The sequence below is a fragment of the Carya illinoinensis genome, chromosome 7 (assembly GCF_018687715.1).
Source record: "Carya illinoinensis cultivar Pawnee chromosome 7, C.illinoinensisPawnee_v1, whole genome shotgun sequence".
Taxonomy (NCBI): Eukaryota; Viridiplantae; Streptophyta; class Magnoliopsida; order Fagales; family Juglandaceae; genus Carya; species Carya illinoinensis.
The window spans coordinates 23,359,699-23,384,980 of NC_056758.1; the positions used below are offsets into that span (position 1 = coordinate 23,359,699).

The window sequence follows — 25,282 nt, forward strand, 5'->3', positions numbered from 1 at the left end:
TTGAGATATTTATGAAGCTAAGGGAAATGAGTTTTGGCCGTGGGTGGTGGTGGAAATGGCGGTCGAAGGCCACAAAGGGGTTGAACGGAGTTGAGCTCGCGGGAGCTGCTCCGGCAACGGATCGAGGCCAGAAATAGGTGGTTTAGGTCGGCAAGAGGTAGGGAAAGAAGCTGTGAAAAGATGGTGGCCGGAGGTGGTGCGACGGCGCCAGAAACGGTGAAAAACTGTATGGCTTGGAGGAGCTCGTGGCGGCCAACGGTGGCTCAGATGGAGGTGAAACTTGGTGGGAATGTTCACCGGTGAGAGGGGAAGAAAACTGGGTGGGTGGTGTAGGCCACGCCCCCGGCGAGCGGCGGTTCTGGGCTGCAAAAGCAACCGGCAACAGGGGCAAAAACAGAGCAAGTGCAGCTACTTCCGGCGGCTCTCGAAGGCTAACGGCTGGTCTGATGGCTCTGAAAGTTGGTGGAGATGATCTCTGGTGGAAGGGGAAGAGAATGGTGGTGACAGTGCACTAAAAGGTGGCTGGACGGCGGAGAATGGGGCTGACAAACAGGCGGCGACGGAAGGAAAAAAAAAAGGGCTGCTGCGTACGCGGGAGAGGAGGAAGAAGAAAGAAAAAGAAAATGAAGAAAAAGAAGGAAAAAGAAAGAAAAAGAAAGAAAAGAAAAGGGAAAAGAAAAAGAGAAAAGAAAAGAAATGAGGTCCAATCCTCACTCTGGTAACCAAAAACAGATCCGCCGAAAACGATATTAAAAACCGTAAGACGACTAAAATAAATTAAACATCACCTCAAATAAATTAAAAACCAATTAAAACACATTAATTTAAAATAAATAAACTAATATATTAATTAAATTAAAAACAACCCTTCAGTGAAAATACACGTAAAAGCGGGTCATCAGATCCTCCCCCCTTAAAACAAATTTCGTCCTCGAAATTTGCAAGATCAACTACTAACTTAAATCAAGCCACATAAAATCATATAAACCATCTGTGACCAAGATTAAGATACGTACCTTTATTACTCAAACAAGTACGGGTATTGTTCCCTCATGTCCGCTACTCGCTCCCAAGAGAAGTCTTGAGCTAATGGATCTCCCCATGCCACCTTAACTAAAGGTATCGTTTTGGACCTCAACTGTTGCTCCTTCCAATCTATGATCTGCGACGGAACAACCTCATAAGTGAGATCCGGTTGCAACTGAATACCCTCTGGGTCGACGAAGCGTGGCTCTTGCTGTCCAAAGCTCTTCTTCAAGGACGATACGTGGAAGACATCATAAATATCCCCAAAATACTCTAGCAAAGCAACTCTATAGGTGACGGACCCTACCTTCTCCAGAATTTGAAAAGGGCCGACATACCTCGGATCCAGTTTCCTCTTCTTACCAAAACGCTTAACACCTCTCATGGGAGAGACTTTGAGATAAATCCAATCACCAACTTCAAAAGATAACTCTCTCCTCCTGGTATCAGAGTAGCTTTTCTGGCGACTCTGAGCTGCCGCCATTTTATCTCTGATGATCCAGACTTGGCTTTGCATCTCTTGAATTATTTCGGATCCAATAATCTTACTCTCCCCGACTTCATCCCAACACAAGGGCGATCTGCACTTCCTCCCATAAAGAGCTTCATAGGGGGCCATCTGAATGGTCACATGGAAGCTGTTATTATATGCAAACTCTATGAGTGGCAAATGGTTTTCCCAACTCCCTTGAAATTCCATGACACACGCTCGCAACATGTCTTCAAGGGTCTGAATGGTGCATTCCGATTGGCCGTCTGTCTGTGGGTGGTAAGCAGTACTGAACTTCAACTTAGTACCCAAAGCTGCCTGCAAACTTTTCCAGAACTGTGACATGAACCTTGGGTCTCGATCCGATACTATACTCTTTGGTATGCCGTGCAGCCACACTATTTCTTTCACGTACAAGCGTGTCAACTTACCCAAGGAGTCGGTGTTATTAACAGGCAGGAAATGAGCACTCTTCGTTAACCGGTCAACAATCACCCAAATAGAATTTTTCCCACTAGGCTTTCTCGGCAAACCCACTACAAAATCCATCGTGATGTCATCCCATTTCCACTCAGGAATAGGGAGGGGTTGGAGCATACCAGCGGGTCTTTGATGCACGGCCTTCACTTGACGGCATGTGTGACATTTCTCAACATATAAGGCAATATCCCTCTTCATTCCATCCCACCAGTAATTTTTCTTCAAGTCCCGGTACATCTTTGTACTGCCGGGATGAATTGAATAAGGGGCCGCATGAGCTTCTGCCATGATCCGCTTCTTGAATTCCGAATCCTTGGGGACCACTCTGCGATCTCGGAACCGAAGTATCCCATCTTTATCCATGCTATAATGCAACGGCCCTCGAGATTTTCTGACTCTTTTTCTGATATTCAGCAGCTTTGGATCCTTCCTTTGAAGAGTCTTCAATTCTTCAAAATCAGTTACCTGAATATCAAGAACTGAAGATAAAATCTCTTCTTGCTGCGAACTCTCAATAAGGAGCCTTCTCATCCCACAAAGCAACGAATTCAATTCCAATGGCTCGGCTTCATCTTCCAAGTGTGATTTTCGGCTCAAAGCATCAGCAAGTATATTAGCCTTCCCCGGATGGTATTTGATCTCACACTGGTAGTCACTGATTAGCTCTAGCCATCGCCTCTGCCTCATGTTCAGATTTTTTTGGGAAAACAAATGCTTCAAGCTCTTGTGATCAGTGTACACCTCGCAAGCTTCCCCATACAAGAAGTGCCGCCAGATCTTGAGTGCAAAAACAATCGCAACCAACTCTAAATCGTGCGTCGGATAATTTTTCTCATGGTCCTTTAGCTGACGAGATGCATAGGCAACAACCCGTCCTTGCTGCATAAGGACACAACCCAAACCAAACTTAGACGCATCACTGAAGACTACGAATGGCTTATGCGGTTCTGGAAGCGCTAACACTGGTGCCGTCGTCAACCTGTTCTTTAATTCTTGAAAGCTTCTCTCACACTTATCTGACCAAACAAATTCTGTATTCTTCCGAGTCAGAGCTGTGAGAGGTCCGGATAGGCGAGCAAATCCCTCCACAAATCTTCGGTAATAACCAACAAGCCCCAAGAAACTCCGGATCTCACGCACTGTAGTCGGACGAGGCCATGACAAAATGACTTCCACCTTACTAGGATCAACAGCCACTCCGTCTCGGGAAATCACATGCCCAAGAAATCTGACTTCCTCCAGCCAGAACTCACAGTTGCTAAGCTTGGCATATAGCTGGTGTTCTCTCAATTTCCCAAGTACCAGACGAAGATGATACACATGTTCTTCAACATCTCGGGAATAAATCAGAATATCGTCAATAAACACTACCACAAAGGAATCCAGATAAGGTCGAAATACTCGATTCATCAAATCCATGAAAGCGGCAGGGGCATTAGCTAACCCAAACGGCATCACCTTAAATTCATAATGCCCGTACCTCGACCTGAAAGCAGTTTTAGGCACATCCTTGTCTCTGATCCTCAGCTGGTAGTATCCCGACCTCAAATCAATCTTCGAGAACACGACTGCTCCTTGAAGCTGATCAAATAAATCGTCGATCCGCGGGAGAGGATATTTATTTTTGATGGTCACCTTGTTTAATTCCCGATAATCTATGCACATACGGAGGGTTCCATCTTTCTTTTTAACGAACAACGCTGGCGCACCCCATGGCGAAGTACTAGGCTGAATAAATCCCTTATCTACCAGCTCTTGCAACTGAGTCTTCAGCTCTTTTAATTCAGCCGGTGCCATGTGATAAGGAGCTTTATGTACAGGAGCCGCTCCAGATTCCAAGTCTATAACAAACTCCATTTCTCGAACAGGGGGTAGTCCGGGCAAGTCATCCACAAACACATCGGGAAATTCTTCCACAACTGGAATGTCTACCAAAGACTTCTCCTCGGACGGCGTGGACACCATCTGAACTAAGAATGCATCCGCTCCCCATGCAATCTCTCTTCTTGCTTGAATTGCCGATATAATTACCAGTTTTTCTTTTAACTTACTCCCTGCAAATTCAAGACAATCACCATCTGGAACCTGAAAGGTAATTACCCGACTTCTGCAATTAATACTCGCAGAATATCGGTATAGCCAATCCATCTCGAGAATGATATCAAAACCCAACAGCTTAAACACAACCAAATCAGCATCCAAGAAACTTCCTTCAAAATTTAACGGGCATCCCAACGCAACCTTGGAGCACCATACCATTTCACCATCGAGTAAAGCCACCACCAATGACTTTGGCAAAGGTTCCGTGACCAAATTACACATCCGCGCAAACGTGGAAGATACAAATGACTGTGAAGCACCGGAATCAAACAAAGTGCAAGCATAAAACTCGTACAAACGGACTCTCCCTGAACCAAACACACAACCCATGAAATCCAAAAAAAAACAAAGAAGAAACCAAATAAACCAAAATTAAATCCAACATAGAATCAAATTAATCCATACCTGTAATTACTCCAGCATCATGGGTCGCTGGCGCCTCATCATCCACATCTCCGGGTGTGACAGCATAAACCTGGGCTTGCACTGCTTGCCTTGGATTTGTTCTTCCACAGCGTCTACCTCCACGGCTTCCTTGAGCTGTTCTTGGACATTCTCGGGCAAAGTGACCCTGCGGGCCACAATTATAACATCGAGCCCCACCAGAAGGGCACTCACCCACATGGGCTCTATTACAAACTTCGCAAACAGGCACACGTCCTCCCATGCAAACACCTGGGATGCTTGCGGTCGAGTTCCGATCCGCTGAACAAATTTCTGAGGCGAACCCGAGCTGCTTCCTTCACCAGAAAAACTCCGCCTCTTATGACCCAGAGGGGAGCCCATACTCAGATTATTTTCTCGCTCCACAAGGGTGGCCACATCCACTAATTCCTGAAAAGTGGATATCCGATGGCTGACCACCATACGGCGTATATCAGGGCGTAGTCCCTCCTGAAAATGATCAGCTCGCATCTCCTCTGTGGCGATAAGGTGGGGAGCAAATCGCCCAAGTTCTATAAACCTTCGGGCGTACTGTTCCACTGTCATGCCTCCTTGAACCAAATTTGAGAACTCTCTTGCCTTTTGCTTCCTTACCGATGCGGGAAAGAAGCGGTCATTAAATTCTTTCTTGAAGCGTTGCCAGGTTACAGCAGCGAATGAACCCAACTCTACTTCTAGCATCACCCTCTTAGTATCCCACCAATCAAAAGTGGTGCCTTGCAACAGATAGCTGGCGTAGAGTACCTGTTGCGCCTCGGTGCAACCACACACCTCAAAAGTTCTTTCCAGATCCTTGATCCGCTTTCCAGCTTGAAGTGGGTCCTCTTCTCCAGTGAAGTGTGGGGTCCTATGCGCCAGAAAGCGCTCATAGGTGCATCCGGCTTGCACCATGCTGCTAGATCCTCCCAGGTAAAGCCAAGGCCCTCCTTGATATGGCCAAGGACCTCCTCGTTGCGGCCAAAGTCCTTCTTGTTGCGGACAAGACCCTCCTTGTGGCGGCCAGGGACCCCCTTGTTGTGGCCAAGGTCCCCCTGGTTGTGACCAAGGCCCCCCTGGTTGTGGCCAAGGCCCTGTCTGTTGTGGCCTAAAATTTTGCTGCATAAACTCCGTCATCTGCCGTATGGCTTGGGCTATGGAGTCATCTCTTGATGTATTGTCCCGTGGCTCTTGAGTAGATTTCTTTGGCCTCCCCATTTTCCTGCCACCACAACCTTTGACCCCCTTTCAGAAAACAAAAATAAATAAAACCAACAACAAACAAAAACAGAACCAAAGACCAACACCACATCACACAAAACAAAAGAAACCAATTTGCAAAAACATAACTAAATAAATAAAAACAAACAAACAAGTTCAAACAAATAAAACAAATAAAACAATTTAAATAACTTTACTTAACATAAATTTTAAAACACAACTTTAAAAGCATTCTGGTACTACCTACGGGACATGTGGCTTTACCCAGAGCCAAACCGCTCTGATACCACCTTTGACGCCCCCAAATCCCCACGCACGAACACGGAAAAATCGAGATGTCCGGATGATGACATCACGGGTCATCATCCTATCGACGTGTGCCAAGTGTGTGAAAAAGCGACGAATGTGCAAGAGAAATATGCAGCGAAAAGCAAGTCAATAACTAAGTACCAGAATTTTTCTTGCTTAATACAAAGCTATTCAAAACATACATAAATAAATATTACAAGACCCAAATATTATTTTAAACTAAATACAAAACATGACATCAGCACCCCGGCGGAGCCGCATCCTCGGGCTCAGCCTCCTCCTCCTTATCCTCGATCTCTGCACCAAAATCTACCGTACCAAAAATGGTGCCGCAGGTAAGTAAACTCTAAACACCACTAGATAAAAACATATAAAACTCAAACAATATGCATGAAATAAAACCCAATGCATATGCGCCATAAAATATGATTTTTTTTACACGCACGCCAAAAACTCATTTGGCCCACAAAAACATATCCTTAAAATCAAGTCTCGCCATTATCCCAGATAATGGCCCAAATCACCATTTTCCCAGAAAATGGATCAAAAGCCTCGAAAACCAACGTTGCCATTTTCCCAGAAAATGGCCCACATCCGAAAACCATAAAAACAATCCGGCTATGCATGCACCATGATCTCCCCTAGGGATCACCCGCACACCCTGGCTCTGTGCCACACCGTAGGTAACGACTACGCATGTGACACCTAAACGAGCGATGCCCAGACTCGCGCCCTGCGCATACCTGGCCAGGCCATCCTCTAGTCCCCGCCACTCTAGGGACCACGGAGTCGACACGATAGCTTTACCGTATCGTGCGATCCGGTCATCGCCCTGACACGACCCAGGGGATGTCACTCAGTTTTATCCACTCCCGAGTGACCAGAGGAGCTCTACCGAGATAATAACCCATCCCAGCTTGGGCTTGTGTAACTCACGCACCCAAAAACCTTTACGCCAATAAAACGAGATTTTCTCAAATAAATAAAATGCACATATACCCAAAATGCAACTCACGCCTCATGGCTCAAATAAAATCAAGCAATCACAAACAACCAAAACCAAGCACTCCGTCCTCAATCCATCCGACCCCCGAATTCCTTGGACTCAGTCCGGAATCAGCCAACCAACAACAATAATTTATTGAAAGAGCAAAATATATTTAAATCTAAAAGTAGGGTTTGGAAAATACTTACAGCGCTATACGGTATTTTTAGAAAGCTTGCGGCGTTGCAAACAGCGGAAGAAAAGCAACGTAACAGTGAAAATTCATTGTGGCCGTGGGTTGTAAAATACCCACTTTTTGAACGAGGACAAACCAAGGCTCGGGATTGATAGGGAGTGGCCTTGAGATATTTATGAAGCTAAGGGAAATGAGTTTTGGCCGTGGGTGATGGTGGAAATGGCGGTCGAAGGCCAAAAAGGGGCTGAACGGAGTTGAGCTCGTGGGAGCTGCTCCGGCAACGGATCGAGACCAGAAATAGGTGGTTTAGGTTGGCAAGAGGTAGGGGAAGAAGCTGTGAAAAGATGGTGGCCGGAGGTGGTGCGACGGCGCCAGAAACGGTGAAAAACCGTATGGCTTGGAGGAGCTCGTGGCGGCTAACGGTGGCTCGGATGGAGGTGAAACTTGGTGGGGATGTTCACCGGTGAGAGGGGAAGAAAACTGAGTGGGTGGTGTAGGCCACGCCACCAGTGAGCGGCGGTTCTGGGCTGTGAAAGCAACCGGCGATAGGGGCAAAAATAGAGCAGGTGCAGCGACTTCCGGCGGCTCTCGAAGGCTAATGGCTGGTCCGATGGCTCTGAAAATTGGTGGAGATGATCTCTGGTTGAAGGGGAAGAGAATGGTGGTGACGGTGCACTAAAAGGTGGCCGGACGGCAGAGAACGGGGCTGACAAACAGGCGGCGATGGAAGGAAAAAAAAAGGGGCTGCTGCGTACGCAGGAGAGGAGGAAGAAGAAAGAAAAAGAAAAAGAAAATGAAGAAAAAGAAGGAAAAAGAAAGAAAAAGAAAGAAAAGAAAAGGGAAAAGAAAAAGAGAATATAAAAGAAATGAGGTCCAATCCTCACTCTAGTAACCAAAAACAGATCTGCCGAAAACGATATTAAAAACCGTAAAACGACTAAAATAAATTAAACACCACCTCAAATAAATTAAAAACCAATTAAAACACATTAATTTAAAATAAATAAACTAATATATTAATTAAATTAAAAACAACCCTTCAGTGAAAATACACGTAAAAGTGGGTCATCACAATTATCCACTCTCGAGTGACCAGAGGAGCTCCACCGAGATAATACCTCATCCCGGCTTGGGGTCGTGATACTCACGCACTCAAAAATCTATTTACACAAATAAAACCAGTTTCTCTCAATTTAATAAATGCACATGAATGCCCCATGCAATGCACACCTCAAGACACAATCCATCCAATAAATAACAAAATCTACAATAACAAACAACTCCGTCCTCAATCCATCCGACCCCCGACTCCTCAAACTCAGTTCGGAATTAACCAACCAGTCAATGAATTTATTGTAAAAGCAATAATATATTTAAATCTAAAGTAGAATTTGAAAAATACTTACAGCGCTATAAGATATTTTTAGAAGGATCAAGGAGCTGCAAACGGCGGAGAAAAAGTAACGTAACAATGTAAAAAACACTGTGGCCGTGGGTTGTAAAATACCCACTTTCGAACGGGGACAAACCAAGACTTGAAATTGATAGGGAATGGCCTAGAGATTTTTATGAAACTAATGGAAGTGAGTTTTGGCCGTGGGTGGTGGTGAAAGTGAAAAAATGGTAAAACGGCGTTGAGCTCGTGGGAGCTACTCCGGCAACAGATCGGGGCCGGAAATGGGTAGTTTAGGACGGCAAGAGGTAGGTAATGAAGTGGTGAAAAAATGGTGGCCGGAGGTGGAACGATGACGGCGAAAATGCACAAAAACAATGCAGCTTGGAGGGGCTCTCGGCGGCAAACGACGGCTCAGATGGAGGTGAAATTTGGTGGGGAGGTGCGCCGACCGGAGGGGAAGAGAACTGGGTGAGTGGTGTTGGCCATGTTGCCAGCGAGTGGCAGTTCTAGGTGGAGAAGTTGGACGGCGACAGTGAGGAGAGAGAGAGAGCACGTCGCGCACGGGAGAGAAGAACAGAAAGAAGAAGGAAAAAAGAAGAAAAAGGAAAAGAAGGAAAAGAAAAAGAAAAGGATGAGAAAAAGAAAAAGAGAAAAGAAAAAGAAAAGATGGAAAAAGGAAATGAGTTCCAATCCTCACCTCCGAAGTCCAAAAACTGATCCGACGAAAACAAATTTTAAAAACTATAAAACAACTAAAATAATTTAAACACCACAATAAACTAAAATAAATCTAATTAAAATACAATAAATTAAAATAAAAGAACTAATATTTTAATTAAATTAAAATACTCCTTCAGTGAAAATACACGTAAAAACGGGATATCACAGTAATTATTTTGTTAAACTAGGGTTTCAAGAGGGTTGTTGTAGTTGAGTTACTGTAATGCAATAGTAGTCGCGGCACTATTCACTCAATGGTATTTTGGAAGATGTGGGCTTTATTTTATCTAGGGTTTTGTGAGGTTTTAGTTTAAATACTCTTTATTGCTTTATTTTAAAATGTATGAAAGTTTATGAAAATTGATGAATTTTCTTCATTGTGAGTTGAGTTTAGAACCTAAACTCAACTCACAATGAAGAAAATTCATCAATTTTCATAAACTTTCATGTAGTTTCAAAATGAAGCAATTTCATAAACTAAAACCTCACAAAATCCTAGGTAAAATAAAGTCATATCTTCCAAAAACACCCTTGAATAGTACGGCTATAGTAACCGTCAATAGTGTCGTGCCACAGTATCCATCCCCTAAACAAGATAAAACCCTAAACTAAAAATTTAAGAATCTTTCTCAAAATATCCATGGGTGAAATACAAGGCCTTCCCTAAAGAAACCCTAGCTGAAAATTAAAACAATCCCTAAACTACTCTTAAAAATTTCTCTTGAAACCCTAGTTTGCAAAGCTTAAAACATATGTGTGGGCTGGACATCTCTCAAGCCCAATTATTCTAAATTAATTCCTATGACTAATAAAATAAGTCCTTTTAATAAAATAGACAAGTCCAAAGCCTTCAATAACAATATACCCAAGTCATGTCTTCCATAAATTGTTGTATCACATGAATGAAAATGGATTTTCCTCCTTTAAGCCTGGCTTGAATGTTAGGCTCTTGCTAGACACGTCCCAAGTGGACTGTACCAATCTTTGCATTGTTTTCTTGACCTTCTTAGCTCTTGATCTTATGATTGCCCCATCTGGAATTCAAAAATGATCTTTAAGACTTGGTCTACTTTGGTGTCCATCATTCTCCGTCTCCTCAAAAGGATTCAACCTCAAGTATCCACCTATATCAAAGGGAAAAAGATCAGTAATATTGAAAAGAGTAGAAACATAATACTTACCTGGAAAATCTACTTGATATGAATTACCATTAATTCTCTCAAGAATTTAGAAAAGTCTATCCAAGCTATTCCTATCATCAACAAACAAAAGCATCAAATCTAAAGAAGTAAGTGGATTAAAATCATAAATAATTTCAAAAGGAAAATAAGAAGTAGTAGTATGCATTGTCCTATTATATGCAAATTCTATAAATGACAAACAATCCTCCTAAGTTTTTAAATTCTTATGAACAACAGTGCGTGAGAGCTAAGTTAAGGTCCTATTAACTACTTCAGTCTGGTCTTTAGTCTGTGGATGGCAAGTAATGGAAAATAAAAGCTTAATACCCAATTTTCCCCACAAAACCTTCCAAAAGTAGCTAAGGATCAATTTAACATCCCTATCAGAAACAATACTCCTAGGCACACCATGAAGTCGCCCTATCTCCCTGAAAAATAAGTCAGTTATGTTTGTGGCATCATCAGTTTTATGACATGGAATGAAATGTGTTATTTTGCTAAATCTATCCACAACCACAAAAATAGAATCTCTACCCATTTTTGTCCTAGGCAGCCCCAAAATAAAGTCCACAGATATGTCTACCAATGCCTCACTAGGAACAGGTAAGAGTGTATACAACCCATATGCCAAAACCTTAGATTTGGCTTTTCTACATGTAATGCACGTGCCACAAATGCGATTGACGTCTCTTCTCATCTTAGGCCAATAGAAATGTTCATGCATTATGTCAATGAATGGCAAATGATACTCCCACAAATGCTCATGCAACAAGTCTAAAGTCTGCCTTATACCAAAATGATCCATCAAACTACATCCACATGCTTTAAGCACAATCAACTCACGCATAGAGCCATTAGGTACACAAAGTCTATTCTCTTTAAACAAGTGCCAATCTAGTCTATTGCACTTACCAAGCGATGCTTTCTCACATACTCCATACACACTAGCAAAGTCATCATCATTAGCATGGAATTTTTTATCATATTCAAATCCCAATAACTTTACATTTAAAATAACACATATTCCACACACACTAGCAATGTCATCATCATTATCATACAATTCCTTATCATATTCAAATCTCAATAACTTTGCATTTAAAATAAAGACAATGATATACCTTCTTGGTAATGCATCAACCATAAAATTTTCCTTACCATGTGTGTATTTGATGACATGAGGAAAAGTCTCATTACATTCCTCCCACATGGCATGCATTCTATTCAACTTACCTTGTCATTTCAAGTGAACCAAGGACTTATGTTTGGTATGTAGGACAAATTCTTTTGGCCAAAGGTAATGTTGCCAATTTTTCCAATGGTGTCACAAAATCAATTTGATGGTCAAAGGTAATGTTGCCAATTTTTCCAATGGTGTCACAAAATCAATTTGATGGTTTATTTCTCTAATAAGTGACAATCCACTAAGAACATCGCTAGGCAACACGACCTTATATCCTTACAACAAAGAGATAACAATACTAGGCAAAGATTCATTAAGTTCGATAGTATTAAAATTCGCCTTAGCATAAAAACTCACTTCTCTCTTTGTTTTTCTCCCACTTTCTTCACTCTCGCTTTTCTTTTCACTCTCTTATTTCTTTTCACTCTCTTTTTTTCTTGAGGTTTCAACCTTATCCTCATTTCTTTCCTCTCTCATTTTTCTTTCTCTCTCATTTTCAATCTCACTATTTCTTTCTTCCTCAATCTCACTCACATTCTTTCTTTTTCGCTCAACCACACTTTTACTCTCTTTTTTTTCTTAATCAATCTTCGTTTCTCTCTTTCTTTTTTGATCAACCTCACTTTCACTCTTTCTTCTTTGATCCACCTTACTTTTCAACTTCAGTTGGTCCTTTTAAAAAATGTACATGTTCCTGGACCCATCATGGATCACTCTCCGATCACACTGTCACGGTCTCCCCAACAAAATATAGCTAGCATGCATAGGCACTACATCACAAAGCACATCATCCTTGTACTTTCCAACTGAAAAAGAAACTAACACTTGCTTATTGACCCTAACCTCCCCACAATTATTCAATCACTACAACTTATATGGTCTAGAGTGTTTCAAGGTAGGAAAATTCATTTATTAACTAAAGTAGTGCTAGCCATATTAGTACAACTCCCTCCATCAATGATCATACTACATACCTTGTTTTTTATGTGGCATCTAGTATGGAAAATGTTATCTCTCTGTTGCTCTGTATCATCCATTTTAATTTGTGTATTGAGAGCCCATTGGTTAACAAGAAACTCACCATACTTTTTATTCTTATACTCGTGTTCAATACTAGGCTAATGTCTCTTCCTATCTCTCCTACTTTGTATATTTCTAATCAATACACATCATTGGTCCATCCTATCCCTCACTTCCCCTAACACCATGTTCAACTGCTCAAGCTGTTGTCGCATAGCCTGCAACACAAAGGAGTTATTTACATCCCCTTTGGTGATGAGTCATTTTATGAGATATCATATGCGCTACACAAAAAGAATGTTTGTGGAAAAAGAGGTCACACGCTCCCTTACGTGTTTACACTCTAATAATGGCATTCCACTTGTGTTTCACTCTTAATTAACTTTTTCCCGATAATGATCTCACACTCTCTTGCCTTTTACCTCAAGAGCTTTCCCACTCAAGTTCTTTAAGAACTAAATTGAACTCAATCAAGGCAATACAACCTTATTTTATTCCAACTAGTAATTAGGTTCAAGAAACAAGAACAAGAGAAACAATGAAGGAATTAAATGACATGAGAATCAGGGAAATTATATGAGGAAAAAAGTAATTACAAAACAAGATATCAACTATAATGATATATTTAGCCGCTTTGATGATAAGGCTCAATCATTTTTCTTTTTGAAATTTTCTTTTCCTTTCTTTTCTTTTCTTTTACTTTCTTTTCTTTTTTCTTTTTTTTTTTCTCACTAATTCAATCACAAACAATTGATTCAATTGCGAAAATCAAAAAGTTGAATTCAACACACAAGAATTTATAGGAATTAGAAGGGAATCAATGAAACCCTAAGATGATGAAGAACACAGCAGCCCTAATAAGATGAAATTTTGTTAACACAAAAATCCTAATGAATAAGACAATCTCGGCAGCCTCAAGATGATGTAATTTGGCCAAACAAACCCTAGAAAATAATGACAAATTCGCAGCCCCTCTAGGGTCTTCTTTTTTTTTTTTTTTTTTTTTTTTTTTTTTTTTTTTACAATCCTAGAACAATGAAACTCTAGTATTAAAGATGCAATAAATAAAAAATAGAATCAGACCTGATTGGAAACCTTACTCTGAATACCAAATGATCTGAACCCGTGGAATTGGAATCCCTTAAACCCACAATCAATTTGAAAACTCACCCAAAAAACTAAAATCAAGTCAATAGATGGAAGAATCTAGACCCTTGAGGAACTCGTTTCAAGAACCTAGATTATATTAAAATCTAGACCCATTGAAGAACCTGTCTCAAGAACCCAGATTATGTGATATCCCTTTTTTAAGTGTATTTTCACTGAAGGAGTATTTTAATTTAATTAAAATATTATTTCTTTTATTTTAAATTATTGTACTTTAATTATATTTATTTAGTTGTGATATTTGTTTTGTAGAGCTTTTTTAATATTAATTATCGTTTTGAGTTTAAATTGTTGTGTAATTTATTTTAGTTTGTTTTTGGATTTAAAATTATGTTGCTGTTTTTACTAGTCATTTATTATATTTTAGCTTGATGTGGTGTTTAAATTATTTTATTCATTTTATAGCTTTTAAAGTCATTTTCGTCGGATCAGTTTCTGAACTTTAGAGGTGAGGACTGGACCTCATTTCTTTTCCCCATCTTTTCTTTTTCTCTTTTTCTTTTTCTCTTTTCTTTTTCTTTCTCTTTTCTTTCTTTTTCTTTCTTCTTTTTCTCCTCCGGTTTCCCCCTCCCCCGCGCGCATTTTCTCTCTTTTTCCCTCCATTTTCACCATTTTCGTTCCACCGCCCAGAACCACCGCTGGTCGGTGACGTGTACGACACCACCCACCCAGAAATCTTCCCCTCCGGCCGGCGCACCTCCCCACCAAATTTCACCTCCATCCGAGCCACCGTTAGCCGCCATGAGCTCCTCCAAGCTGTGGTGTTTTTGTGCTCCAGCGCTGCCGTCGTTCCACCTCCGGACACCACCTCTTCACCACATCATCACCTATCTCTTTCTGTCCTAAACCACCTATTTCCAGCTCCGATCGGTTACCGGAGCAGCCCCCACGAGCTCATCTTCGTTTTTGCCGTTTTTCACTTCCACCGCCATTTCCTCCTCCACCCACGGCCCACTCTCAGTTCCACTAGTTTCATAAACACCTCTAGGCCATTTCCTATCAATCCCAAGTCTTGGTTTGTCGCCATTCAAAAGTGGGTATTTTACAACCCACGTCCATAGTGTATTTTACACTGTTAGGTTACTTTTTCTTCACCGTTTGCAGCTCCTTGATCCTTCAAAAATTATTATATAGCGCTGTAAGTATTTTTCAAACACTATTTTAGATTTAAATATATTATTTCTTTTACAATAAATTCATTGACTGGTTAGTTATTCCGAACTGAGTCCGAGGAGTCGGGGGTCGGATGGATTTGAGGACGGAGTTGTTTGGTTATTGTTGATGTTGAGTTTGTTGGATAAATTATGTCTTGAGGTGTGCATTGCATGGTGCATTCATGTGCATGTATTAAATTGAGATAAACCGGTTTTATCAGTGTAAATGGATTTTCGGGTGCGAATGTATCACGACCCCAAGCCGAGATGGGACATTATTTCGGTGGAGCTCCTCTGGTCACTCGGGAGCGTAATATACTAAGTGATGTCCCTTGGGTTGTTGTTGGGCGACAACGGGAGCGGGCGGGATGGTAACGCTCTCGTACCGACTCCGTGGTCCCTCTGCTGGCGGGGGCTAGAGGATGCTTGACTACGTACGCGCGGGGCGCGGAACTGGGCATCGCTCGTTACGAAGTCACACGCATGGTCGTTACCCGTGGTGTGACAATGGGAGCCAGGGTGTGCGGATGACCCTTAGGGGAGGTCATGGTGCATTCGGATAATTGGTTATTGGATTGAATTTTGAATTTGGCCCAAATGTGACTTTTGGTGTGAGTTGGAAAGAAATTGTTTTTTGGGGCCAAATGTGACTTTTGGCGTGTGTGCAAATGTGGATTTATGGGATATGTGCATTTGGCATTCTTTCATGCATATTGTTGAGTTTATTATATTTTATCTTGTGGTGCTTGGATTATTACTTACCTGCGGCACCATTTTTGGTACTATAGATTTTGATGCAGATGTTGAGGAGGAGGAGGAGGCTGAGCCTGAGGAGGCGGCTCCGCCAGAGTTTTGATTTGGAGTTGTTTATGTCAACAAATATCTCTACTAGTTTTTATACCTTGTATTTTGGTTTTGAAATAATATTTGAGACTTGTAACATTTTATTATGTGTACTTCAAACGAGTTTGTATTTAAACAAAAATTCTGGTACTTAGTTATAAGGCTGTTATTATCCGCTGCGTGATTTGATTGTACACTTGTTGCATGTACACACACTTGGCACTTGGCGATAGGATGGTGACCCGTGTTGTCATCATCCCAAAGCTTCAATTTCCACGTGTCTGTACGTGGGAGTTGGGGGTGTCACAGATTACGTAGGAGGAATGCCACAAAAGTTGTGATTTACTTTTGATAAGTTCAAAAGTTCAATCAAGAACAAGATGAGATAAACTCAACTCACAATGAATAAAATTTATCAATTTCATAAACTTTCATATATTTTCGAAATGAGGCAATAAAGAATATTTAAATTAAAGCCTCACCAAACATAGGTAAAATAAAGCCCCATCTTTCAAAATACCCTTGAATAGTGCGGCTACAGTAACTGTGAATAGTACCGTGCTACAATACCCTTCCCCTAAACAAGATAAAATCCTAAACTAAAAATTTTAAAATCTTTTCCAAAATACTCCTGGGTGAAATACAAGGCATTCCCTAAAGAAATCCTATCTGAAAATTAAAACAATCCCTAAAATACTCTTAAAAACTTCTCTTGAAACCCTAGTTCATAAAGCATAAAACATGTGTGGCTGGACATCCCTCAAGCCCAATTATTCTAAATTAATTCCTATGACTAATAAAATAAGTCATTTTAATGAAATAAACAAGTCCAAGACTTTCAATAACAATATGCCAAAGTCATGTCTTCTGTGATGACCCGTTTTTGAGTGTATTTTCGCTGAAATGGTTATTCTATTTTAATCAATATATTAGTTATTTATTTTAAATTTATTTGCGTTTTAAAATTAGTTTTTAATTTATTTGAGGTTTTGTTTTATTTCTTTAAGTTGTTTTGTGGTTTTTAATCTTTTTGGCGGTTTAGTTTTGTTTTCCCGGAGTGAGGATTGGACCTCACTTCTTTTCACATCTTTTTCCTTTTTTCTTTTTTTCTTTTTCCTTCTTCTTTTCTTTTTCCTTTCTTTTTCTTTTTTTCTTCTTTTTCTTTTTTCTTTTCTCTCTCCCCGTGTCCGAACCCCCGCCCCCCGATCGGCTCTCTCTCTCTCTTCTCTCTCCCTCACGGCCGAAGCCTTCTCTCTACCGGCCCACCGCCGTCTGGCCACCATTCGGCTCGCCACTGGTCCCAAACTCTTCCCCTCCCTCCGGCGCACCAACCCTCCGAAGGCCACCCCCAACCGGCGGCCGTTTGGCCGGAAAACACCCAACAAAGCCGCACGGATTTTGCTCCGATCCGCCGTCGTCGCTCCACCTCCGGCCACCATTTCTTCACCACTTCATCACCGACTCCTTGCCGTCCTAACCCACCCATTTCTGGCCTCCAACGACCACCGGAACAGCTCCTATGAGCTTAGTTTCTGATTTGCACTTTCCGGCCATTTCCGGCGATTCCGCCGCCACCCACGGCCGTTCATCACTTCCAATAGCTTCACAATCATCCCTAGACCATTCCCTATCAATTTCGTGTCCTAGTTTGTCCCCGTTCAAAAGTGGGTTTTTCAAACCCACGGCCGCAGTGAATTTTCACTGTGACGTTGCTTTTCTGCCGCTGTTTGCAACGCCGCTTGTTTTTTAAAATTACCGTATAGTGGTGTAAGTATTTTCCAAACCCTGTTTTCAGATTTAAATATATATCACTCATTCAATTTATTTATTGTTGTTGGTTGTTGATTCCGGACTGAGTCCGAGGAGTTTCGGGGGTCGGATGGATGAAGGACGGAGTTGTCTGTTTAATTGTTTTATGTTGTTTGATTATTTTATTATGCATTGTTATGGCATTGCATGGTGCATGCACGTGTGTTTGTGGAATTGTGTGAAAAGCCTGTGTATTGGCGTGAGTGGTTTTACGGGTGCGTGTGTATCACGACCCCAAGCCGGGATGGGGTATTATCCCGGTGGAGCTCCTCTGGTCACTTGGGAGCAGAATAAACTAAGTGATGTCCCCTGAGTTGTCGCTAGACGATGGGAGCGGGGGCTAGGGGTTGCTTGGCTACGAACGCGCCGGGCGCGGAACCGGGCATCGCCCTACGCACCGACTCCGTGGCCCTTCGCTGGTGAGGGCTAGAGGATGCTTGGCTACGCATGCGCGGGGCGCGGAACTGGGCATCGCTTGTTAGGTGTCACACGCGTGGTGGTACTCTGCGGTGTGGCACTAGAGCCAGGGTGTGCGGATGACCCCTAGGGGAGGTCATGGTGCACGCGGTTAAAATTGGATAATGGTTTGAGAGGCCAAATGGGACTTTTGGCGTGGTATTGGGCCAAATGGACTTTTGGCGAGATATTGGGCCAAATGTGACTTTTGGCGTGTTAGTTAGAAAGGTTGTGTGTTTTTGGGCCAAATGGGTTTTTGGCGTGTGTGGAAAACTTGTGTTTTATGGGCTTTGTGCATTGGGCATGTTTCATGCATCTTGTTTGAGTTTTATGTGTTTTTATCTGGTAGTGTTTGGGTTTTACTTACCTGCGGTACCATTTTTGGTTCTGTAGCTTTTGGTGCAGAGTTCGAGGAGGAGGAGGAGGAGGCTGAGCCCGAGGATGCGGCTCCGCCGGGTTGCTGATGTCATGCTTTGTATTTGATATTTTATTATATGCGTGTTTTGTAATATTTTATTTATGTATGTTTTAAACAGCTTGTATTACGTTAAGAAAATTCTGGTACTTAATTAGGACTTTCGTTATCCGCTGCATGTTCTTTCGTGCACATTTGTTGCCTTTGCACACACTCGGCACCCGTCGATAGGATGGTGACCCGGGTTGTCACCATCCGGACGTCTCGATTTCCCCGTGTTCGGGCGTGGGGATTTGGGGGTGTCACATCTTCCATAGCTTGTTGTATCACATGAATGAAATTGGATTTTCTTCCTTTATGCCCATTTTAAATGTTGGACTCTTGCTAGACATGTCCCAAGTGGTTTACATCAATTTTTGCATTGTTTCCTTGACCTTGTTAGCTCTTGATCTTATAATTGCTCTATTTGGAATTCGAAAACTATCTGTAAGACTTGGTCCACTTTGATATCCATCAATAGTCCCTAGTCACGTCACATTAAATGATCTGCTAGTCAAGATCTCATCTCTAACAGGGAGTGCTGCATTAAATACGACACGATGTTGCCTCCAACCACAAAAACTCGGCTTGGGTCAATATCCCCTGACAAAGGTTGTCACATTAAATGCGATAATATGTTGTCCAAAGCAGGGGAGGACACTGCAGGCATAGGGAGAACAGTGATCCCACCGGAAGAGGAAAGTATAAAAGCCTTGTTAATGGTACAATTCAAGATGATTATTCTCTCTCTCTCTCTCTCTCTCTCTCTCTCTCTCTCTCTCTCTCTCTCTGTGGAGCTAAAAAATAACTTGGGCATCAAAGTGTTTTTTGGCACTCCAGGCCATCAAGCCTTCATGTCTCAGGTGACTGGTGGAGGAAGGCGTGGTGCAAAACACGTCCTTAACAAATATATTTGTCATAATTTTTAAAAATACTAGATGGTGGTACATATAATGTGTCTATAATGCATTCTAATTTCTTTTCTTTTCTTTTTTCTAAAAGAAAATTAGTTCAACATAGTGAAGAGCTCTACTTCAGCTCTCTGTTTCCGTGACCTCCTTCCCCTTCCATAACCCAATCTAAGTCCATTAATCTCTTGATCACCAAAACAAAAGACATATCCTGGGATGATTTACCAAACCAACAAATTTTGAGCTAGCCCTCTTCCTTGGGAAAGTTCTCATAAACACCAATTTTTCTATGCAAACATTTTTAAACATTAATTCGTTCAATATGGAAATTTGCTACAGATTTTGCTATAGAAAAATTAGAGAATAACTGCTTCCTCCTCACCTTTAATTAGCAAACTGATATTAAAATAATAATAATAATCTAAAAGGTAGACCATGGAACATATGGGGTGGTCATAATTTTCCTGAACGAATGGACACCCAACCTCTCAACCTGGAAATAGGTTTCTCATCATCTCCCTTTTGTGTACAAATTCATGGATTACCCCAAGTTGTAGTAAACAAAGACAATGCAATCAACCTTGGAACTATCTATGCGTATCTTGAACCAGACGATCCAAAAAATGGGCACTTAGGATCAAAATAGAAATTGATCTCACAGAGCCACTAATTCCCAAATGTCATCTCCCTCGACAAGGAAAAGCACCAACCTAGGTATCCCTCAGGTTTGAACATTTATCTTATTTTTGCTATAATTATGGATGACTCAATCATATACCAAAAGACTAACCATGTGAGGACACCTAAAGCAAAAATCAGTTTTGCCCTTGGATCCATTTATTGAGCTCCCTCTCAAAACACCAAACCAACTCCCAACAAAAAAAAAAAAGAAAAAAAAGAAAAAAATCCTCATCATCATATTTACCAAAAACATCCCACCAATCAAACTCAAACCCCTCAAACAACAACAATTCATGACCTCCTGCCCCTTCCACCCCCACACTTTCCACATATTTATCTTATTATCTGCTGAATGTTGATTGTGCACTAATATTTGCTCATTGTTAACTTCTCATTATAATCTTATACTTACTTGTCCACCTTATCAGTACCATATCATCCTACTTACTGAGTTGTTTAACTCATCCTTCTATTACTATATCCGATGGCACTGGTTATGAACAATAACCGAAGAAATATTTCCAAAACAAGATATGACCATGATGGAAACCGTAGTGAGATAGTGGATGTAGCTGTACGAGAAAGAATGAGCTATAGCAATGCAATTTTAACCATATATTGATTCCATTTATTAATGGGAGAGAAATAAGAGAGGAAAAAATGGGAGATGATTTTTAAAGATTTAGTTATGATTTTATGAAAATGATGCAATTATTTTCCTTTTTATTGTAATATTCTTGTGAATATTTCAAGTTGATTTTAGGACCCTTTTTGAACTTCTATTGTCATGAAATGATTTTAGTTTTATTAAGAAAAGACTAATTGCTCATTAAAACATTGAAAGTCCAACCAAAGAGTGCAAGCAACATTGAAAATGATCAAGAAGCAATCAAGAAGGTGTCTGATGAAGGTTGTTTATGTGTTGAGGTAGCTGAAATGGCATTGATTATTCCTCATTCTCCTTAGCTGCACCTAATTGCATGTTTAAGACGAATAAGGTTGAAAAAGTCATTTGATGAAGGTCTATTGAGTGATGGTTGATGGATGTTCTTTTAGATCCTTGGATGGATGTCATGACTTCCATTCAACATCGACATGGACATTGAATAGAAGTAATTGGAAGGGGTTTTTGTGGGGTTTCTAACTTGAAGCTCTTTCATAGGGAGAAGGTCTATTCTAAATTTAGTGGGCTTGGGAGTAGAGGTGTAATCAGTCTGATTCAATTCGGTTTTGTACAAATTTTAGAATCGAACCAGTGGTAAACACAGATTTTGCATTTTCAAAAACCGATCCCAGAGCGGTTACCCTTCTAAGCCAGTACTTCCGGTTTTACTAGTTCCTCTCTGGTTTAATCCCCCTTTTTGGTTTTAATCAAGTACCCATGTTATAAAAAAATGAAATTTTCTAATTTATACTAATTAATTAAAGCCAAATGTAAATAATATACTAATGTAAATTAGTATTACTAATTTATTATGTATTGATTCAAAGGAATATGTTGAGAATTTATTAGGCCATAAAATGTAATAATATATATATTTTATATTAATAACAAATAATCAAACAAATGTTCATATTTAAGATTAAAATTTTATGTTATAAATTATAATATAAAATTAGTTCATATGTAATTATATATAATATTTTATATCATATTAAAAACTAATTTTTTTATATATAAATTTTATAAACCTGTTCGGTCCAGTTCGATGCTGGAAATCCAAGAACTAAAACTGGACCAAGTTTAGTCGATTTTAAATGTAGGAACTAGTCTTGGACCGGATAGGTTCAAAACCGGTCCAACCGGTCTAATTTGGGCCAGTTTTTCAATTCAAATTTTTATCCCTACTTGGGAGGGAAGAATGTGGGGATGATGATCCTTTCAACAGATCTAAACTAGGTGGTCCTTTCTTCAAACTAGGTTTTGCAAAAAGTTGAAGAGATTCGAGATTGTGTGGGGATTTCATGTAAAGGTTTCAATTTAGGGTCTTACTAATTGCAAGCAAGGCGGGTCAACCTCTCTTGGTAAGATCTGCCTTTAAAAAAGAGTAAAAAGATTATCTTATTCCATTAACTATGATGCAAGGGATGAGAGTACAAGTTGATGAAGGTCAAAGGAGAAGGTGACAAATTTTGCTTTATGAAACCAAAGATACTATCATGGAATATCAAAGGGCTGGATACTCCCTGTAAACACCTCCGTGTAAAGAATATGATTCAGCATTGTAAGGTTGATGTTGTTTTCTTTTAGGAAACTAAGTTGAAATTTATTGAAAGAAGTATTATTAGAAGTTTATGGGATGCTATTATATGGGATGGGTTTTTCTAGCTTCTAACAAGGAATTGAGTGAGATTCTTGTGATGTGGGATAAGAGAGTTGTGAATTTGTTGGAGGAGAGTATTGGAGAATAATTGGTGGCTTGCTTTTTCAAGATCATGGAGGATGGGTTTGTATGGGCATTTATGGGTATTTATCTGCCTAACTTTAATAGAAGTAAAAGATTTATGTAATGAAATTGTTGGATTGGGCAATTGGTGGATTGCTCCTTAATGTATCGGTAAGGATTTCAATATTACCCAGTTTTCAAGTGAAAGGTTGAGGGAGTCTCATATAATTCCTACTACCATAGAGTTTTTAGATTTTATTTTTGATATGTATCGTTTCGATTTTCATTTGGCCAGGGGTGATTGCAAGTGTTCCAACGACATGGCTTGCTCTAGGTTGGATAGAGTCATTGTATCTCCTTGGGAGATTCAATTTCCTGATTTATGTCGAAAGAGACTTTCCAAGTTATGTTCAGATCATTTTCCTATTTTATTGGATTGAGGGGTCCTTGATGGTTAAAAGTTGATGGTTTTGTGGACAAGGTGAAAGAGTGGTGGACCTCATATAAGTATTCTGGCACCCTATTTTTGTTATGTGACTCAAGGTCGAATGTGCTTCCAAGTGTAGAAGTGTCAAGTTGTATCAAGGATAAGTCCAGGATCGTATTCCACATGGACAATGAGTTATCAAAGCGTATAAGAGATTTGTGAGTAACAAATGAATCAAGTATGAGAGATGAAAATAAAATTCAAATGCAATGCAAGAAGATAATTGAAGTTGAAATTAGAGTTCCTAAAACAAACAAATTTACGAACACTTGGGTTGGGTTTGAGATTCTCTTTATTTTGGATTTTAGATAATTTTCTCGATTAACAACCCAATCAAGGCATTGATAATCGGAAGATAAAAAGTTATGCTCAAGTTTTTCAATATTTTTTTTCTAAGGGATTCTCTACTTTACTAGCCAAACACACATTAACAAACAATCGAGAGAAGCCTTGATAATTTTCAAGCTTTTGTTGTGCCTTATGTCAACAACAAAACAAGAGCAAGAGTCGCAATCTTTTTTTTTCAATTTAAATCCGACTAGTAATATAGTGAAATCAACAATCAATCACAAAATATTGCACTAAACTAGAACCTAAAATAAATTAAATCTCATTCCACAACCCAAGTTTCTAAAATTAGCTACACATGATGTTTCTAGCGATAAAAATAAATCTAAGTTGAGTCATGACAAAATCTGAGAAAATATCCGAATGAGATAAATCCTAAAGATGTTGCCTAAAGATACCCTCTGAAATGAAAATGAAATAAAAATAAAACTGCTGCAAGACCGAATGAAAATGAAAGAAAGTAATAAACTCCAAATAAAACTACTGCACCGAATGAAAATGAAAGGAAGAAAAAAAAAACTCTAAGCTAAGCTACTGCACTTTTGAAAATGAAAGAAAATAAAAGCTAAGAACTAATCAGAAAACTAACAACTCCAAAAACTAAGCTAGGTTCTGCTGTAGCTGAATGTAAAAAATGAAAGAAACAATGAAAACAAAGCTTAGCTACTAAATCAAAAGAAAAGAAAATAAAATAACACTTAAAGCTCAAAACAAACTGCTGTAGCCGGGTGAAAAACCAAAAGAAAACAGCAGAAAATTTGCTGCTAGCGTCCAAAACAGAAAATGAAAATGAAAAAAATAAAACCAACCCCAGCCCCTTCTAGTCTAAACGAAAAGTAAAGTAATGATGTATGAAAACACAAAAAACTAGCTCCCCCTTACATGAACGAACCAGCCTTATAAAAACAGGTTGAAAAATAAATAGCCAAAGGTCAGCCCGTCTGTCTGTATCCCATGTGATTTCCTACTGCTGCTTTTCGTGTAGCTGTCTTCCATCTCTCAGCTTTAATGACACCTTCGGTGGAATCACATGCCAAAAGCTGAAATTAGATCTGCTGCTTCCAGCAACATGTTTTCTGCATTGGTGTGTTGTTGTCCGAATGCTTTCTGCTGCTGTATGTTTACTGGTCTGCATGTTTACTGCATGTGTTAAGTCCATTTCTTCTCCTGTTGCTCTGCGTCTGCATATGTGCATGTGTGCATGTTGGTCTGCATGTGTCCGAATGGTCTGCATGTGCATTGTGTTCTGCAACATGCAGGTTGTGTGCTGTCCGAATGCTTTCTGCTGCTTGGTGTGATCCGAATGAGTCGTTGCTATCATGCATGTGTGAACTGGTCTGCTGTATGGTGTCCGAATGGTGCTTGCACTTTTCTGCATGTGTGCATGTGTTCCTGCATGTTTGCATTTTTCTACATGTGTGCTGTGTTGGTCTGCATGTTTGCATTTTTCTGCATGTGTGCTGTGTTGGTCTGCATGTTTGCATTTTTCTGCATGTGTGCATGTGTTCCTGCATGTTTGCATTTTTCTGCATGTGTGCATGTGAGTCCACTGCATGTGTGTGTCCGAATGGTGCTTGCACTTTTCTGCATGTGTGCATGTGTTGGTCTGCTGCATGGTGTGACGCCCCCAAATCCCCACGCGCGAACACGGGAAAATCGAGACGTCCGGATGATGACATCACGGGTCATCATCCTATCGACGTGTGCCAAGTGTGTGAAAAAGCGACAAATGTGCACGAGAAATATGCAGCAAAAAGTAAGTCAATAACTAAGTACCAGAATTTTTTTCTTGTTTAATACAAAGCTATTCAAAACATACAAAAATAAATATTACAAGATACAAATATAATTTTAAACT

At 40.3% G+C, this 25,282-nt stretch overlaps 1 pseudogene; it reads right to left on the reverse strand.

The window, feature by feature from the left end:
* Nucleotides 1-2,695: 2,695 nt before the first annotated feature.
* LOC122316243 overlaps nucleotides 2,696-25,282 on the reverse strand; it is a 127,858-nt pseudogene continuing 105,271 nt past the window's right edge.